General features: G+C 43.4%; 1 long non-coding RNA gene across 2 annotated transcripts in view; it reads left to right on the top strand.

Moving 5' to 3' along the window:
* LOC115079556 overlaps positions 1 to 15,457 on the top strand; it is a 291,802-nt gene extending 276,345 nt beyond the window's left edge. For both annotated transcript variants that reach the window (XR_003853321.1, XR_003853322.1), the window contains exon 4: positions 15,209 to 15,457. This is a non-coding gene — a long non-coding RNA (uncharacterized LOC115079556). The remainder of the gene's footprint in view (positions 1 to 15,208) is intronic.
* The last annotated feature ends 687 nt before the right edge of the window (positions 15,458 to 16,144 follow it).

The following is a 16,144-nucleotide window of genomic DNA, read 5'->3' as shown; positions in this document are numbered from 1 at the left end:
CTCAAAACACCTTAAAAAGGTCCAGCCACAGATGTCTGGCCCAGGACCTCCTTAAGAAACACAGCAAGGGATTCTGGGCCAGGGAAGATCCCTTTAGCCTGGGATAAGAAGGCAGGGCCCAGAAGGCTTGGGAGGCCCCTGGAGAAAGAAGGAAGCCTCGATAGAGAGAGAGAAGCTCCCTGAATTGTAAGGTACATTGCCATGTTATTTTGTGTAGCTGCATAGATTTGCAAAGAGTTTTGGCTATTAAGTTCTACAAATAAAAAGATTTTTTAAAGATTTTTTTTCTTTTTTTTTTTTGCCAGAGTCCAGCCTAAAGTCTGTATTCTGGCTATCTTCTGATCACTCGGCACCACACAGCTAATTCCATTTCCTCTTTTTTTTGTTTCTGCTTTGATATTCATCCTTGTGTCTATGCTTGCTCTGTTTTTCAAATTACAAAAAATAAAGTTCTAAGCAACGCAGCAGGGACTGGTTGAGCCTGTCCTGGTTCTGCCGAGACATACAGTAGGTTTAATACCAGGACTGGCACCGCTTGCTTCTCGTAAAAGCCATTTAATAATGCAATCATTTACAAAACGGTGTATTGTGTAGTTTAAGATGTTCTGGGGGGTCACAGCAGATCAAGCCCAAGAGTTCATTCGTCCCCATTAATGCCCATCCCCAAAGATCTCTGGTATGAATGAGCACTCAGTAAAGGAAAGGGAATTGCGATCAACTAGTCGGCACCATTCAACTTTCCATCTTGCCTCTCCATTGCTTCAGGCTGCTTGAGGCACAGCTTGGCAACGTACACAGAGAGCTCGGTGCAACAGTGGTTCATGATATGATGAAATGTATGTACATTTTATCTTTTGCATTTTTTTTTGTTGTTTGTTTTTTTTGTTTTGTTTTTGGATCCATGAAAATGTAATCTGTCAGGTCGAATCACTTCAGTAATTAAAAGGGGATTGGAAGGGTCCTTAGCTTAGTGGATTACACAGAGGCCCAGAAGCTCAGGCCTGTTTACACGAGGTCGTATTTCATTTGCTGCCTATGTCAAACCGGTACCCGTTAGGTCTTTGCTAGGCCCCAGAGACGAGCCTGTGAATGTCTGCTTGCTAAAGCCCCTCACATGAATCCATTTATGCTAGGCGGATGCTTCCTATCTGAAAAAGAAAATGGTCTCTGGGTGCCTCTGATAGAAATTAGCCATGAATTAGAAGGGAAGAGCAGTCATTTTGGAAGAAAGCCAGAAGCAGAATTAATAGACCATCAGAGCCTCTTGAGTGTTAAATCCCATTTACAAATGATTCTGTATGAAAGGTTGTCCACTCGTAACCCAGTGTTGACCCAGGATATACTTCCACTAAAATCTAAAACCATTAAATACAAATTTCAGCTGCTGTGGATCACATGAACAATACCAAGCTGTTGTCATTTCCATTTTAGAAACTGACAGGATGCTTATGCTTTCATGGCTAATTGCTGCCCTGCCCCTAAAAAAAAAAAAAAGGAATAATTGATTTGTTTAAAACCATCCTCATGCCAATCACAGTTTATAAATACTTTGAAAACAGTTTTACTGAACGTTTGAAATGTCCTAGCATGATTAATAATGTTATTAATAACTGTGCACAAAATTAATTTTCTTTGCAAAAGGAATTGCTAAACTGGGTTAGACCCAAAGGTCCATTGTAGCTTATTATCCCGTCTCCAAAAGCAGCAGGAGCTGAGAAGAGGTATTTTAAAAGATCTGGCCATATCTAGACTATAGTCGGCTCCCTGCCGCACCTCTCAAGTCTCTAGGGATCCACTCAACTTAGTGGTAAACTTGGGGTCCATTCCTTATTAAAGCCACAACAGGAATGAGGCCAAGCCTTCAGGTTACCTGTATCTGATTTATTTCTCTTCTTTTAGCTGCTTAATTTTCCAGCTATTGTTTTTCTACCTCTTCTGTTATTGTGCAGTGAAAATGGATTGTGAAGTTCAAACTGTGTGGGGTTTTGGGTTTGGTTTTTTTTCTTCTTCTTCATGGAATCATGAGGTAATGAAATGGTCGGCGTTTGATGAGATCCTACGTTGGAAGAATAAAATCCAAGTTGAACAATCCATTTTCAGTGAAGCGTTAACAAAACAAGTTTAAAAACAGATTCCAGCTAGAAATCTGAGCGGTTATGACTGGAAGGGCACAAAGCAGTCACTCACAGGTAATCGTAAAAAAAAAAAGAACAATATACAGGGTTATTTTCAAAGGAAAACGTAATAAAATATACCATCATAGCAAATTTCAAAAGTCTTTGAAAATTGCTACAATATATGCTGTTGAATGGTCAAAGGTTTTACCACATTAAATGCACTTAATGCAGGTAAATGGGCTTTTGAAAATTGCTACGAAAGTGTTATATTTAAATTTCCTTTTAACATAACCCTGTAAGTCCATAGGATTTTTCAAAAGTGTTTTTGCAGTTTAGAGATGTTTAAACATTTATTTTCACAAAGAACGGATTCCTATGTGCGGTCACTGCTGATAAAGCATCAGCTAAGAATACTGAACTACAAAAAAAAAAAAAAAATTGTTAAATCTTGCTTTCCTTTCTTATGCTCAAGGCTCTCAGTCCCAGGTTACTTTTCTATTGGACCCTATTTTCTAAGCATTTTTCCCATGGACACAAAATGGGATGAAATCTTTAGTAAATAGGCCCCATATAGTAGCTATACATGTTATCTTACTGAAGATATGGTCACTTAAAGTTCTGACCCAATGAAATGTTTTTAATTCCATTGAAGTAGTTTTTCCACTCACCCACAACTAATAACCTTTGTTCTGTGCAGCAATGTTATTTGCATCAGATATTGATTAGACGTCATTAGAATCACAAAATGTTAATTATGCCCATTAATTTCCAATCTGATGTCTGTACCCAGTCTGTTTGCCCTGAACACAGAAGGTTAGAGTAATAGTGAATACGTCTTTGATTGGTCCCTTGGGATGGCTCTAATCTGCAGATTGTACTTTCTCGGATTAAAAAGTCATTTGTAACTACATGGAAAGTTTTAATGCCAACACATCAGCAGTGGTTGGTGTTCAGTGCATGGTCTGACACAGCCAAGCCTGCATTTGTAATTTGTAGCATTAATGCTTATAGTTATTCAGAAAGAGACGGTAACTTTCAAACTCTGCATGGCAGTATATGCATGTGGATATGGTCGCACATAGATCTACAATATTATAAAATACGTGTATCTCTACCCCGCAACATGCATGTGCGTATGTACGCTTATGCACGAAATGCATTCAACGCATTGAAAGCGAGTATTTCTTGTGTTACTTGCATAAAACCCAATTTATGCATGCAAGTCAACATATTTTAAAATGTGTGCACTTAATTGAAATGACCAGTTTACCAAATCATCAGTCGGTCCAGTATATGCTAATTTGTTTGCATGTAACTCTTTGAAAATGCACCCCTTAAGTTTCTATTGGCAGGAAATACAAGATATTTGACCTTCAGCCCTCGACGACTATGGAAAGGAGAGGTCCAAATACTCTTATTGTATTGTATCTCCATTATTTGCTCTTGTATGCCTTTATTTTTTCCTACTTGTGTGACTATTTATTGTAGGCCTTTAAGACTTACAGCACCTCAGTAAAATAACTAACAGTAAGACAACAATTAAGAAGCTTTTGTTCTAAACTACAGGATGAATTTTCAGAATTGTTTGTAAAACTTAGCATATTTTATTTAGATTTTTATATTCCGCTTTTCGCACTTTTAAGCAGATTACATTTAGGTACTGTAGGTACTTCTCTATCCTCAGAGGGCTCACACTCTAAGTAACTTGTACTCGCATAATCGCTATTTTATAAACATCAAAGGTACAAGTGTATTTGGTTTCATACCCATAAACATGTGTGGGGGGGTGGGGAAGGGGTGTTCTGGGGTGGAACTAGTAGCCGCGTCGGGGGTGAGTGCCACAGCTTGTGGGGCTACCCGCGGGGCGTGAATCCTAACACCAGGCCTTTAATACCAAACCCTTAACTTTCTAAACCCCAGAATGCATCTGAAACCTGCCCCCAGCACATACATTGAATTAATTTGACTATAAATATACTGCTTGGCACCATTCTGAGTTCCTCAAAATCAGAGCTGGGTTTAGGCATAGGCAACAGAGGCAACTGTGTAGGGCGCCAAGTTTTGAGGGCACAAAATATCCTGGCCAACGCAGAGCCTCAAAGGGGCTCAAAGTTTAGGCATTTGTGGTAGCTTGAGCAGCAAGAGGCTTGGATAGAGCCAGAGGAAACCAAAAATAGACCTGGGCTGTGCTTCAGTGCTCTTTATTTACAGTGAGATTAAACAAAATGCGTAAGACTAAGGTGAGCTGCTCTAGGATTCGCTGAAGAGCAAATAATAGAGACACAATAGAATAAGAGTATTTAGATCCTGTCCTTTCCATCGTCTTCGAGGGCCAAAGGTCAAATATCTTGTATTTCCCTTTTACTTCAGGTATTTCAAAACGGCAGTGCAAACAGAAAGTAAAATCCGATAGCAGCTTACCTTAGTCTCAGGCAAAACCCATTCTCTCAAGCAGTGAAGTCTTTATGCAAGAGAAAATCTTGACCCAACCTTGGGATGTATGTTGTCTATGCCCATGCTGAGACTCCATCAGCTCCCCAGGGTGCAACCCTTCTAGGGCCTCCGCTCTTATGCTCTGGGGAAGGGCCCCACCCTTTACCCAGGATTCCCTGAAGGTCTCTATCTTAAGGAGGACCGGGCGGGATAGCTGTGCCCGGTCCTTTTCCTAAACACTCCCTCACAGCATTATTATTGATTCCTTTCTTGTTTAGTACTTACTATTATTATTAAGCTGCTACTGATCTCTGATTGCATGCTATCATTCTAATAATTGTACCCTGCCTTGGGTGAATTTCTTATTCAAAAAGGCTGGTAATAGATCCAAATAATATTATTTATTATTGATAATTATTAGTCTTTATACTATGATTTATTAAATTGAAAACAAGCAATCGCAGCAACAGAAAACGGGCAACAATATCTAGAGAAGTTAAGACAAGTTGATAAGGAAGTCAGGAGAACCAAGGCACAGTGAAAGAGGATTACAAGACCTTTTTTTAAGATATATTAGTGACAGGAGAACGTGCACAGATAGAAGGAAAAGATTGTAAGAAAGGAAAGGATATTTGTGGTGCAGAGGTTTTGGTTAACACTGTCATTTTACAGTTTGATTGCTCATCAGTAAAGACTTTCTTATCTGGACACTAATCCGGTGACTCCAGTGTGAATTTTTGGGGCAACGCTGCACACACATGGGGAAATAGAGACATCACTTCCCGGGGGTAAAGAGGAATGTGCACTCCGGACCCTGGAAGAGATGTATTCCTCCCCCCCCCCCCCCCCCCGATAATAAAAGGACTCCCGGCCCGGGGTGGGGGGGGGAAGACTATGAGATGGCTAGCTAGAGGTTCCTGCCCAGAAGAACAAAGAAATATTTTCATGGCTCCATCGGAGTGCAGGCTGCCTCCCGGGATGGGGTTACACAGGGTTCGATCGAAAGGTTCTGCTTTTGTCTCTTAGCGCACCCCCACACACACACACACTGCTTCAGAAATGTTCTCTGACGGAGACGGTATTTAATCTAGCTCATAGTACTTTCCCTAATTTGATGTGTGATTTGTTATGTCCATCAAAATGTAGGTAATTAATAGAAAAGGTATAAACAAACATGCAAATAAGAGAATCATTTTAATGCACACCAAGTATCAGCAGAACAAAGAAAGCTTAAGGAGATGACTGAAAGAGTATGGTAGGATACAAAAGAGGTGTACTGAACCAAGATAATTAGCTCTATTCCCTAAAAGTCGTTTAGCAGACATTAGGTTTTTTGCTTGAATGTGCGTCTACTCAATGAAGTCTGTCTCGTTCACTTTTTTCATTAGCTGATGAGCCCCCTTTTTGTGCACTCTTTACCATTGAACTGTAAAAATCATTTATGAAGCTCCAGCTGTTCATTTACTCTTCATGACCTCATTAAATGAAGCGATGATGTCATGATCTGTAAAAAAAAAAAAGTTTGTATTAGCATTAAAAAAAAAAAAAACCCTGTTTAACCGCACATCAAAACTGATTTAAAATAATAAAACTAAGCAAATGACTGAATGTAGCAGATACATCGATCCACAGAACAACTAAACTGTGAGGAACTTTCAGAAATGAGCCGGCACCATAGTGTTTTGCTTTACTTTATTTTCGTGGCCGGGAGGCAGGTGCGGGACGGGGTGAGGTGGCACGTGGTCTTACAGGGACCGCAGAGCTTGCACGAGGATCTCCAAAAGAAAAAAAAAAAAAGGACTCTTCCTGGTGGGTCTTCCCGCCCCAATCCATTCAGGGAGGGCAAAAAGGCCTGTAGCGATGGGGCATTTAGAAGCCTTGCCGCCTTGTGGCCCTTTAAAAAAAAATTCAGATCCTGCATCCACATGTACCCTTCTTGACTCCCACTCCTATAAGTGTCCCCAGTAGCTGAGAGAGTCTTCCTGGAGCAAGGGAATGAATGTGGTGAGCTGCTCAAGCTGTCACCATTTTTTAGAATGGCTGCCGGAGGGGCAGGAGCAAGTGGGTAATGCTCCCGCCCCAGGAACACACACCCCCTCCCCCCTCCCCCCTCCCCCAGCTATTGAAGGCACCAGGAAGGGCTAAATATTTGGGAAATCATTTTTTTTTAAGTGCCTTAAAGGGCAGAGCTTCTGAAAGCCCCATCGCTATGCCACATTTTGGCCTCCCCAAACTACTCAGGATGGATAGGGTCACTGAGCCACCAGAGCTGATCTTATTGGTGGTGGAGAGCAGGGCTCACATGGGCTGCGCGGTTTGCGAAACGCTTCGTGCACAACCACCAGCCTGGAACATGGAAAATTCCTGGCTGCGGCAAATACGCAGAACGCACCGTGCAGACGTTTCGCCAAGGATACAAAATGACCTCCTTTGCATCTCCAGCAACCTTTCCAACATAGCCGCAAACCTGTGGTAAATATCATGAGCCCATACCCCCAACCATTCAACAATCATCAAAATAGAACAACCCTGCTACCATCCAGAAGTGCCCTCAGCGTCCTCAGACTGACAGAAACCCCTGAAAAATTCCCCTATCTTCCCTTCAACCTCAAACAGTGTCTTGGAAAACTGTTTTTTTGTTTTCTTGCGTTTCTGATCTGGATTTGGTTGGGGAAAACAATTCTCGCATCCAAAAAATAAATAAATAAATAAATAAATAACTGAAGGCAGGGCTCCACTAAAAGAAAAATAGATTTTGCTGTATTCATTTCTTGGCAAGTGTAGCATAATTGATATTTAATGATCTGAACTTGTGCTGTCCCACTTAGAAAATTGTCGAGTAGAAGCGGAATGTAATTAGGTTTTTGTCTGCGATATTTATAGAAGGAACCATTTCACTCAGACGTTTTGCCACACCATTGAACATAATGATACTGCAAGTGACTTTTTTTTGCCTGGGGGATGCAAAAGGTAAAATCTGGTTGGGAAAAAACCTGCATTTTGATTTGGTACAGAGTTCAGGATATTACACGAGGTGGGGGGTGGGAGGAGGGGGGGGGCGCTAGTGCACTATATCATCATAATACTATTTAGCAAATGATTCCCTTTGGTAGATGAACGCATCAGTGTAAGGATTTGATTTCACCCTGGCAATCTCCATTTGCAATTTAGAAAGCAACGCAGCCCACAGATTATACTGCGCAGAAGCATCAATAATAATTTTGCAGGTGTAGCTCTCCTAGGGCTTGAATACAGATTCTGTTTCTGCTCATCGTGTTTTGGGCTGAAATCGCTCAATCCCTCGAATCCCAAACCATTCAAATGCAGTCCATAGCGGGAAGGACGAGCCATTTCGGAAACTCTGTCCAAGAATCAGTGCCTTGCCTGGCATCATGTTGGATTTTAGGGGAGCGAATCTCCAAAGAGCGGCTGGGAGCGGAAAAGCTAACTGGCTGATTTTAGTCCATTACTGTTAGGGAATCAAATGTTCAGCCGAACCTAACCAGTTGGTTTTTGCAGTTGAAAATTCTCCTAAATCCAGCTGATCAAAATGTGTCCATTTAAATAAGAACATAAGAACATGCCATGCTGGGTCAGACCAAGGGTCCATTAAGCCCAGCATCCTGTTTCCAACAGTGGCCGATCCAAGTCACAAGTACCTGGCAGGCACCCAAACATTAAACAGATCCCAAGCTAATAATGCCAGCAACAAGCAGTGGCAACTCCCTCTTGATTAATAGCAGATTTATGGACTTCTCCTCCAGGAACTTATCCAAACCTTTTCGTAAAGGGCTCTAGGCCTGCTGTTTGTGCACCTGGGATCGAGTGGCTAAACTCAGTTGCAATCCCACTCTGGGAAGATCCCCAGAGCTTAGGGACTTTTGTGAATTTAGGCGTGTAAATTTAGCTGCTCTGTAGGGCAGGGATGGTTTTTGAAAGCAGCATTTTAACCAGCTAATTTTCCCAAGTTATCCACTTTAAAAAGTTGACCCATTCGATGAAAAAATGTGTATCCGTTTCCTGGAAAAGAGCACGTGCAGGATAGGTAGTAACGGCGCATGCAAAATGTACCCTCAACCCCATTTTAAAATGGGCGCACCTCTGGTGAGGGAGAAGAGTCGCTTATGGTTTTGTTTTGTTTTTTTCACATTGCTTCGAGTCCTTGCATCTCTGCTGAGGCTGCCACAGCCCAAGTACATCGGTGGCTTTGATTTAGTCACATTGATACCTCGACAGTGGGAACGGTACCGACTCATTTCACAAAAAAGGCTGCAGCACAGCCTTCTTGATTGAAAATGGATCACTGGGTTTTCTGTCACCATATATTTTACAGAATATGTACAGCAAGATGGATTTTGCTGTAATTTAGCCCCTGCCACCAACTTCTGCCAGCATGCAGGGACTAACGGGGGGGGACGGGGACCAGCTCTCAGCTTCTTCCCGCACAGGGAGGAAAGTCAGCCTTTTGGGGGCCCTTGAGGATTTGTTTTCTCACCCGGAGTGCCTCTGCAACCAGCCTAAGGAACAAAAGCACACTCCATGCTCTAGCCATTGTTCAAAAAAACTAAATCCTTTACTGGTTGTATGATTGCAGGAAACAAGCATCATAGAAGCTGTGCATCACAGCTGGATGCACAGTCAGTACCGAAACTAAAGTCCAAAAGTGAGATCACACTCGCAGGCAGTAGAAAGGTTGCACATCTGGGCAGGAAGGAACTCTGGGTCAGGCTCAGCCTCCCTAAGCATTTTGCTTCTCCGGATACAGCTCTCCCTCTCTTCCAGTATCCCAAAGCAGATGAGCTTCTGGCTGACTCCTTTTCTGACAGTAACTCCTGGGATCTTCCCTCCGATTCCCACAAAGGACAAACTTTTCCCTGACCTCTGGAGAAACTTCTCTTAGAATAAGGAAACCTTGGTTCATGCCTGAACTGAAGAACTTGAAACAAGAGCTAAGACGCAAAGAATTCAAATGGCGAAGGGAGCCCTCCCAAGCGACTCTAACAGCATACAAAGCTTCCATGCACAAATACAGGGCAATCATTCTTCGTACAAAAAGAGATTTCTACGCCCGCAAAATACACAACTTCCAATTTGACGCGAAAGCCTTATTCTCATACGTGGCCGAACTCACAAATTCCACCCAACCTTCTATCCCTGACAACCAAGCCCAAACTAAAGCTACTGAACTGGCAGCGTTCTTTCAGAAAAAAATCTCCAACCTCCTATTCCCGCTTATCTCCTCCAACATCCTTCCACCTCCTCCATACTCCTCATCCAGCAACCGGAAAGCAAGCTTGGAGTCATTTGAACCCACTTCATCCATTGAAATTGAATCCATCCTTAAGAGCATGAAACCCTCTGCTCACCCGTCTGACCCCATCCCCACAAAGCTACTGCTCACAATTCCTAAAACCTTCTCCAAACCACTGGCTGAAATTATAAACTGCTCCCTATCCCAAGGATCAGTTCCTGATAATCTGAAACTTGCTTCTCTTAAACCACTACTAAAGAAACCAAATCTGGACCCCACTAACCCTGCTAACTTTCGTCCCATTGCCAACCTCCCGTTTATCGCTAAACTCATGGAGAAATCGGTCAACACCCAACTATCAGACTACCTATATGATCACCAGATACTCTTCCCAGCTCAGTTTGGATTCCGCAAAGCACTAAACACCGAATCCCTTCTAATCTCTCTCACGGACAGCATCCTCATGGGATTAAATAAAGGAGAACCTTTTCTACTTGCTTTGCCGACATCTCCGCTGTGTTTGATACTGTGAACCACGCAATCCTCATCAACCGCCTCTCGGACATCGGCATTTCAGGAACCGCCCTTAGTTGGTTCAAAGTCCTTCCTAAGAAATAGAAATTACAAGGTTAGAAAAGGCAACAAAGAATCTCACCCCATCAGCTCTACGCTTGGAGTTCCTCAAGGATCATCCCTCTCCCCTACTGTCTTCAACATTTATCTCCTACCCCTCTGCCAACTCCTCGCTAATTTAAAGTTAACCCATTTCATCTATGCCGATGACGTACAAATTCTCATCCCGATCACAGAATCCATTTCCAAAACCCTCACCTTCCGGAACAGCTGCCTACATTCCATCAACCTCCTCCTCTCCAGCCTCAATCTAGTCCTCAACAAGGCCAAAACCGAGCTCCTTCTCATCTCGTTGGACGACAACAACCCCTCTTATTAACCTCCCCTCCTCTGCTACAATCTCCACGGCCCAAGTGAGAGACCCGGGCATTATATTGGACAACCGTCTAAATCTAAAAAAATTCATCAATAACACAACTAAAGAAATTATAAATTACAAGTTCTGAAAAGGCTTAGACCTCTCCTCCACCTACACGACTTCCGCACGGTTCTCCAAGCTACCTTATTTTCAAAAATTGATTACTGCAACTCCCTCCTACTAGGCCTCCCCGCTACCAGCACGAGACCATTACAGATGCTCCAGAACGCCGCCGCAAGGATACTGACCAACTCTAACCGAGGAGATCACATCACTCCCATCCTACAGAATCTGCACTGGCTCCCCATTAATTTCAGAATCCTTCACAAAGCCCTCACCATTATACCCGTCCATCCATAACCAGTCCTCCCTGGTACTAGATATCCCCCTTCGTCTACACACCTCCACCAGACCGATCAGAGCAGCGTGCAAAGATACCCTTCACGCTCCACCCACCAAGTCCTCTCACCACGCGCATATAAGAAAACGTGCTTTCTCCACAGTGGGTCCTTCACAATGGAATGCATTACCCCCAGAACTTCGCCAAGAACAATGCCCATGGACTTTCAAGAAAAAACTTAAGACTTAGCTTTTTAAGCAAGCGTTTCCTTAAAATGACTATAGAACCGTAGACTGTAGAACCCTCTCTGACCTGCATTACTGCACAGCCTTAATTCCCAGCCGTCCTATCTTCCCGCACCCCCCTCCCCCTCCATTACCCCTGGTTTTCCCCCCTGTCAATTCTCCTTTTACCCCTCCCGTCAACCCTCGTGCTATCCTCCCCGTCCAGGATACCCCGCCTTCACCCTTCCCACCACAAGGTCTCCTCACCCCCCTGTGATTACTCAGCCCTGGATATTTAAGACAGTGAAGATATAAGTTATAAGTTACAACGTTTTATTCTCTAAATGGTTTTGCAAAATGTTATTACTCTGTTACCGACCAGGTTTTTACTCCCTGTTCGATGTATTTCTCCTGTGTTTGATGTAAACTGATGTGAAATGACAGGACATGAGCGTCGGTATAGAAAATAAATAAATAAATAAATAAATAAATAAGGAGCATGTAGTTTAAATTCGTTATCTTTTGCCAAAGATGTCAGCACTATGCTGGCTCCCTATCTTTTTCCACATAGAGTTCAAACCTTTTACTCACCCACAAGAGGCTTCACTCTGCGGCTCCTCACTACCTCTCCTTGCTTCTCTCTCTCTCTCTCTCTCTACACCCCTCCTCATGCACTCCACTCGTCGGATAAATCGTTCCTATCTGTACCCTTCTCCTCTGCTGCCAATTCCCAACTCCGCGCCTTCCACCTGGCTGCACCGTGTGCTTGGAATAGACTTCCTGAGCTGGTGCATCATGCTCCCTCTCTTTCTTTATTTAAATCTCACCTAAGAACTCATCTTTTTGAGGCTGCTTATAAATCTTAACCTCGATTGTCCAGCTCACAGACTTATTTAACTTTTTTTTTACCATTGTTTTAATAAATTAAATTCCCAAAGTATCTTTTGCCCTGTATTTTGTCTTGATCAGTTGATAAGTAAGTTCTACTAAGCAGGGACTGTCTCTTATAGGTTTGTACAGCACTACATATGTCGAGTAGCACTATAGAAACGTAGAGTTCTAATAGTAGTTGTAATAATAAGAGCACTAAATCCCCTCTTCTCAGACACCTTAATTTTCACAGTTATCTCAGGAATGCCTCTTGGACAATTCTGAAGGCCTGGGCACTCTGGTCTTGGGGCCCCAGACATCTTCCCAAGATAGGACATTCCCTCCAGCACCTATCTGTTGAGAAACGTATTCCCCCCAAGCACAACCTCTCCCCTTGGAGGAAGAGGCCTAAAGACCCTCTCTCTTGGAAAGAGAGCCTTGAGGAAGACCCTGAACCACAAGGCCATAAGAGTTTTGATAAACTCATGACACCTTCCACTCGGGGGAATGTCAAACACCTTCTACCGCTGTCATCACACATTTCATGCAGGGTCTGTTGAGACACTTAACAGTACTCTAATAAGGGGCAGCTTTGGGACCTCCTTAAACTAAAATTAGGCAACACATGACAATCAGTAAATCAATGGAAATTTTTTTTTTTTTTAATAAGAAGTGCACCAGAAATGAATGTTAATTACTTTACAGGACTGTAACAAAGAAGAGCAACCAAAATGATAAGGGGAATGGAAGAGCTCCCCTATGAGGAAAGACTAAATAGGTTAGGACTTTTCAGCTTGGAGAAGAGACGGCTGAGGGGGGATATGATAGAGGTGTTTAAAATCATGAGAGGTCTAGAACAGGTAGATGTGAATCGGTTATTTACTCTTTCGGATAATAGAAAGACTAGAGGGCATTCCATGAAGTTAGCGTGTGGCATATTTAAAACTAATCGGAGAAAGTTCTTTTTCACTCAACGCACAATTAAACTCAAATTTGTTGCCAGAGGATGTGGTTAGTGCAGTTAATATAGCTGTGTTTAAAAACGGATTGGATAAGTTCTTGGAGGAGAAGTCCATTACCTGCCATTAATTAAGTTGACTTAGAAAATAGCCACTGCTATTACTAGCAATGGTAACATGGAATAGACTTAGTTTTGGGTACCTGCCAGGTTTTATGGCCTGGATTGGCCACTGTTGGAAACAAGAAGCTGGGCTTGATGGTCCCTTAGTCTGACCCAGTATGGCATGTTCTTCTGTTACGCCCCTTACCTCCAGATACTCCTGGTGTAGCTTCCTGCAACATCCTAGGGCCTGGTTTAAACCACCTGCACTTCTGTACTCCTTTTATAGACCAGAAAGTCAACATTTCTCGTGGGTGCTGATTGATTGTCATCCCAGCTCTGGTATATAAGGAAGCTCTTTTCCACAACCCAGCACCTCAGCAACAGGTCCCCTGATGTGCTTGTACTGTCTGATGCTTGCTGTCTTCTTCCTGCTTCTCTGGCCTCTGCTTTGTTCCAGCCCATCCTGCCAATGCTCCACTCCTGTTCCTATCTGCCCTCTGGATTACTCTTTTCTTCCCGACCATTGCCTGAATATTGGTGCAGCCTGATGTCTGTCTGCCATGACCATGGCCTAGACGCTGATGCCACCTGATCTCTGCCTGGCCCTTGGCCCTGACTACTTTGTTCTTCTCTGGTCTCTTGCCTAAATCCTGCTGGCCTCAGAACTCAAGAGCTCAACCTGTGGGGGAAGAGGCTGGTACAGGTAAAGCCTTAAGATCTTGTCCCAGTCAGAGCGAGTCTGCCTGCTGTCAGTCTGGGCCTAGAGGCTTTGCCTGCTAGGCTGTCAAGGGTTCATACTCTGTGACAAGGACAACATAAACCTTACTCATAAACCTGCTGCTCTCTGCATTGGTGGAGGGGTGGAAGGGAATTGGGGCCGGAGGGTGCTGGAAGCCAATAGAGACGGGTGGGAGGGAGAAAAAGGGGGGGAAAAAAATGGATAAACTGCGTAGCTTGCTGGGCAGACTGGATGGGCCGTTGGTCTTCTTCTGCCGTCACTTCTGTGTTTCTATGTATATGTTTCTTATTTGAATATGCATATTTCCCATTATAGCTAAAAAATATTAGGCCTATAAGTGGAGGCTTAAGGACCTAAATATGCTTTTTCTAAGAGAGAAGCAAGAGACAAGATATGAAAGATTTAAACATGCAGAGGAATAAATGATGCACAAGAGGAAAGCATTTTTCAGCGCGAAGGACGTTCTAGAACAAGGAGTCATCAGAATGAGGGCAAACAGGAGAAGAGGGGGGTGCGTGGCACAGCCAAAATACGAAGCGTAACGGAATTCAAGAAAGCATGGAATGGGCGCAGAGGACTAGCGGGGGAGGTAAAAGGGTAAAGTCTGGGACTGAGTGGCATCTGCCCCAGGAAGGGCAAAAAAAAAAAACCAAAAAAACGGTGGGCAGACTGGACGGAGCTCACCGTCATCGTCTGCTCTCATCTCCTCCATCTCCGTGAATTGCTTTTTAAAGAAAAGCCTCTCGCGCCTTGGGGGGAGTGGAGGACGAAGCCTCCCCAAAACGCTGGGAACCTAGAAAAGCAGGTGGGAGCTCAGCGGAGGGAAATCAAAGCGACAGAGGATCGGTGGCTAGGACTGCTCCGGATTTACCCGCATGGGCGCACAAGCCAACGGGGCACAACGGGGCTTTTCAGAGAGCCTTGGCCACTGATTTTCCGCTGTTTAAAACTTCAATTCCCATGCACTTTCTAAATTAAGATGCTGATGTCAATCAGAAGCCCTGGGGGGGGGGGGGGGGGGGAGGCGGGGTTCTTTTCGGTTTTAAGAACGCATGTTGAGAAGGATTTTGGCAGGAGGATAATTAAGAAGGCTGACTCATTGGCTTTGTGCTAATTTTGCTCAAAATTATTCATAATACAGTGCAATTTCTTTTTTTTTTTTTTTTTTTTTTTTTTTTAGAACAGCCTGGAACGCTTTCGTTTTGTCGAGCAGATGGCAGCTCGGAGGTGCTTGCTGAGCCGATGCTGTGTTTAAGATGTTCCCTGGCGGTGAGGTGGGGTATAGGCCCCCTCCTCCCCCCCCAATGCGGCTGCCTGGTATGGCAACCTGGAATACAGGAGGCAAGTGGCTGTCGCCAAAAGCTAGAACCGCATGCCAGCCAGAAGGCTAGCAGAACGCAGTCACAGACACCTCCAGCGCACAAGTTGTATTCAGGTATGTTCAAGTGGATGCATTCAGCAACGTCCTGCAGCAGTTTATTCCCCCTGTTCCCCTGACCTCCTCTTACCACCACCACCACAAACAAAAAAAGTTCAGCAGATTTAATGGGGTAAAACCAGGAATGGATCAGCCTTGCATGGTTGATTTGGGTCAGGCGGCAATCCTAGACATAGGAAGAGATTTAAAATGTTACTTGTTTTTTGTTTTTACTATATTATATAGACAGGCACTATCTGAATGTCCTATAATTTGTTTTTCTTTTTATTCTGAATATTATGAACCATATTTTCATTGGGACTACTCCCATTCTGAGACAGATATTCAATGCCTTTCATGCACCTAAATTCTGAATTAGCTGGACAAATGGCAGGATTTAAAATCCCTACTGTCTTATCCAGCTAGCTGTTTTGCCAGATAACTCTGTGGTGGTCAAACAGCCAGATAACAGAGGCATTGTGGGAACATTTTGTTACCTATAATATTTATGTCATGATGTAAACCGTTGTGATCTTCACTTGGAACAACTGTATATAAAATGGCTAAATAAATAACATTAAGGTAGCCGGGTATATTTAGTGGCATGACTGCACCACTGAATATCCGAGTTAAGTTATCTGGCCAACTTATCCAGCTAACTATGGTCTTGATGTAGAGCACGCCTAAAGTCAGATACTG

This window comes from Rhinatrema bivittatum, chromosome 17, assembly GCF_901001135.1.
Source record: "Rhinatrema bivittatum chromosome 17, aRhiBiv1.1, whole genome shotgun sequence".
Classification (NCBI taxonomy): domain Eukaryota; kingdom Metazoa; phylum Chordata; class Amphibia; order Gymnophiona; family Rhinatrematidae; genus Rhinatrema; species Rhinatrema bivittatum.
The sequence above is the reverse complement of the archived record's forward strand: the minus strand, read 5'-3'. Positions and strand labels throughout refer to the sequence as shown.